Raw genomic sequence first — 4,443 nt, 5'->3', positions numbered from 1 at the left:
AAACCAAACAATCCGACTCTTGTCATAATTAATTTTTTCTTTTGTTTTGTTTTTTTTTTTTTTTTTAATTATTTCTCTTTTGCTTTTGTCTGTTTCTTCTTTGTATTCACTTTAAGAAAGAACCAATCCTGTACGGCACCCAAGATTTGCATTTAAATGACTCCTTTTGGTAATCAATCATGGAATCCTGGTTTTGGGATTCTTAAGTGTATAATTTGGTGTAGTTTATATAAATTAATCATTTTGGATGTCAAGGCAGATTATATAAATCCCTTTTAGAGCTCTCAGGATTGGCGTTAAGATTCTCTAACTGGATTTGGAAATATTATCTTTCTTTTTTTTCTTTTTTTTTTTCTCTGCCATACCTGAGATAGTGAGAATCTTCTCCCTAGTCAAGTCCAGTGAAAATAATTCTTTGCTACAATCATTGTATCACATTACTCGTACAACAAGTTACTAATTTCCAGAATACAAAATTTATTTTATATAATATACAGTATTGAAAGAAACGTTATACCGTTGACATACAATCCTACTCAAGCTTATGAAATTATATCCACTAATTGCTTGAATTATCTTCCAAACGACTAGAACAATACAAATATTCTTAATATGCAATTAGAACAATAAATATTCTTAATATGCAATTAGAACAATACAAATATTCTTAATATGCAATTAAATTTCATAAGATAACAAAAGGGAATTAGTTAAAATTGAAGAATGAAAATATATATTTATATATATATATATATATACATATTTACTGTTCCCCTTTGGTTGCTTTACCTAGATGTGTCAATATTTTGGCTCTCTTCTGGTTGATGCTGTTGGTAATTGGTGGCACTAACATTGTTGTTGCTTTTGCAAGCCTTGATGAAATGCCTAGTGCCCACCATGTTGCTTGCACACATTATTTAGGTCCCACCCACTGAACAATTGTTTCAATGCCAATATGAAGCAGAGAGAGTTTATAAAGTCCTACAATACTCATCTAGTAAATGACAAAATTGCCACTTTTTATTTTTATTTAACAAAAAAAAAAAAAAAAGCATCAACTTTTTCTGCAAGTTGCATAGGACAGCACTTTGCCTTCTTTATTCTAATTTTGATCAAACTTTTAGGTTGATTTAAGTCCATATACCTGGTTTCAAAGCCTACACTTTATTTCTTTTTGCCCCTTTGATTTCTTGTTTTGCTTAATTTTACAGTCAATTACACTTTCTTAATTACAGTAGAACAATAACAAGTTTGTCTTCCAAACTTCAATTACTAAAATCACTCTTCAATAATGATTTTTTCTTCTTTTTTAAAAATGTTTGATTGAAAAATATATAAAATATTGATTGGATTAATTTGTTTTTTTCTTCTAGGTGCACCTCTGTAGGACCATGATATTTGAGTTAATTAACAATCTCTTTTAAGAGCTCTTTTTCCACCTCACTAAAAAAAGATTTTAAGAGTAGGAAGAAAGTGGAAGATATTTTATTAAGTCTTTATAAAACCAATGAGCATAAAAAAAGTAAAGCAATATATATATTTTGTGTGTGTATATATAGCCAGGAAATTGAGATATGTGGCATACAATAGTGGTTGTATTGAATTGAAAAACATATTTTTTTGTATAGTAAAAAAAAGTGATGTCGGGAAATAGCAATCCATACCCAAAAGTGGATTTTATGAGCTGTGCTTTGTTTTTATTTGCGTAAGCAATTTGAGTGTGCAATCCCAAGTCATGTTTTCCATTTCTTGGTTCAAGAATGTAAAAAAGTGTTGCTGAAGAGCAAAACATTTTACCTTTTGGACGAAATTTTTGAATCCATTAGATAAAAGAAATAAGAGAAAAGATTAAAATCCTTTTTGGTTGAAGAATTTAAAAGCTTTTCCTCATGAATTCCAAAGATTAAACAATTGCAACTAGTTTGTGGAGTAGTTGGATAGGCAGCAAATATGTACACGCAATTTTTTTTACACAAAATATTACCATATTTCTTTTACGATGAACATAATAATCTTCGCTTCAAGCATTAATATGCATAATAATCACCAAAACTTGGTATAGGAAAAAAAATTAAAAAAAAAATAAAAAATGGCTTTTCAATTCCACACACAACATTCAATGGAAATGAGGGTATTGAATTCAAATCCTTGAAAGGCGGTGAATTTGGAATATTAATGATTTATTGTATATTTAGAGAAGAAATCTATCAAACAAAGAACAACAAAACTTAGCCAAAATTATTTTAAAAAAAAGAATAAAAACAATGGTACCATTAAAGGTGTTGTAGCTTAGTAGAAAGAACTTAATACATATTATATATGCTGATACTCAATACGTATTATATATGTTGATTACTGCAATGCCACATGGGAGAGAACTTTGATTGATGCTTATGATACTATTAAAAGACTTTTATTTTCTACCAAAATATAAAATAAAATAAAAAATACATATCAATATGATAATATAGAGAATGTAACGGGCTACAAGATCCAAATCACGACGGAAAAGAAACACCAAAACCCCAAAAAGGAAGAGGTAACCTTGGCCCATTCATTTGACTCGAGTTTTCTTGAGAAAGCCCTTCTTTGGTTATTTGGTTATATTTGCTAAACTATTTGGGTTTATATACGCCCTTTATTTCAAATTACTTAAAACCAAAACCTTCTTTCATTTCTTTTTTTTATTTTTTATTTTTTATTTTTTTTTTCTTTTTGAGTTTCAACTTCAAGTGGTCCTTCTGCCAGGTGCCCGTTTTGGAATTGCCAAAAATCATTCCCTAAAAAAGAAGTGGTTTTTCAAGAATTACTTAATTGATGCTTATGTTAAAATCACTACATAGTTAATTTTTTAAGAACAAAATTATTAATTTTTTTTTTTTTTGGCCAATATCATCGGAAGTGTCTTTTTTTTTTTTTTTTTTTGTGGCTCGTTTGGAGGTGAAATTTCCAAATTTTTATAATTTTTTATTTAGTGTATAGAATCCAAATAATGGTGCAAATAGAACTACCCTTGAAGCCAGATTCAGATGAAATCTTAATGAAAGCCCTTATAAACCCAAGCCCATCTTTAGTGGGCTCATTCATTCTTATTGGACTGAAGTTAATGAATAAATTATCAGGTGCTGCTGGTGCATCCAAATGTTAATGAATCCTAACCGTTGAATATATTTTTTCTTTTGGTGAATAAAAAATAAGCTTCCTCTCCTCCCGATGGATATCATCGGTTCAGAAAACTTCCATTAACATCCATAGCTGTTCATAACCTTCGTGTAACCATGTAACACCCAGTCCATCGGCTGCCCCTAACCATTGAATATTTATTAGAACCGACTCGGAAAATCATTAGGCTTGGTCATCATGATTGATTGGGCTCAGGGTGTTCATGCATGCACCTACTCCCACCCACGTTTACACGTGTCAACCAAAATTTTGTCTTTACTCTTCACATGCGTTGTACCTTTGGAAGTTAAGGTTATTGGACAACCGTGACCTGTCACCACTCACCTAAGGTGTCGTTTGGGAGCTTAAACCAGCAGGAAAATATAAATAAATTTATAAAATAAAATTCCCAATTTTAATTTCCTTTTTTACTTTTTTTTTTTTCAATTTTCCTTAGAGTGAAATATTCAAAGACCACAAAAAAATAAAAAAATAAATAAACATAAGGTTAAACCTATTGATCTGGCAAATGAGTTGAATACATTATAAATATTTAAATATTAAACAGTTCCAAACATACATATTTGGTATTTTGTTTACAATATATTTGATAAATTAAATTATGAAGAAGGTTAGTGGAGAAAAAAACGATTCAGATATTTGACCACAGAAGCTTAGCTCCATTACATTAATCATGTAATTTTATTCAAAAAACATTAATCCTGGCTTAAGGTAGAGTTTCAAATATTTTCATCGTACTGATTTATTTATTATTCGGAGGAACCTGAACATGTGGGGTTTTCCTTATTCTTGTTGTAGCTTATGGGGTTGTATATTTTAATTAGGATAGGTTTTTTTTTTTCTTTTTTATTTATAAAAATAATAATAATAATAATAATAATAATAATAATAATAATAATAATAATGATAATGATAATAAATAGGATGGCTTTATATACAAATATATTGGTAAGTCACAAATAATACATTTTTTTTCCACTGAGAAAACATTCAAGTAATGTAAAACTCCTAAAATACTAAGAAAAAATATTTTATTCCTCTTTTTTTCCCTCTTAAATCCGTCCAGGACTATGAGTTACCGATAGAAGGATCAGACACTAGTTTATCACTTGGGCTTTTATTTTTTTTAAAAAGGGAAAAAATAAAAATAAAAAATTGATAGCTTAAGTGGGTTTAGCCACTAATTTGCCATAGTATTAACCCAATAATCTTTTGAAAGTTCTTTTTGAACATTAAAGGCTCCTTTTGAATGCTGAATTG

Source organism: Ziziphus jujuba, chromosome 6, assembly GCF_031755915.1.
Source record: "Ziziphus jujuba cultivar Dongzao chromosome 6, ASM3175591v1".
NCBI classification, from domain to species: domain Eukaryota; kingdom Viridiplantae; phylum Streptophyta; class Magnoliopsida; order Rosales; family Rhamnaceae; genus Ziziphus; species Ziziphus jujuba.
The sequence above is the reverse complement of the archived record's forward strand: the minus strand, read 5'-3'. Positions refer to the sequence as shown.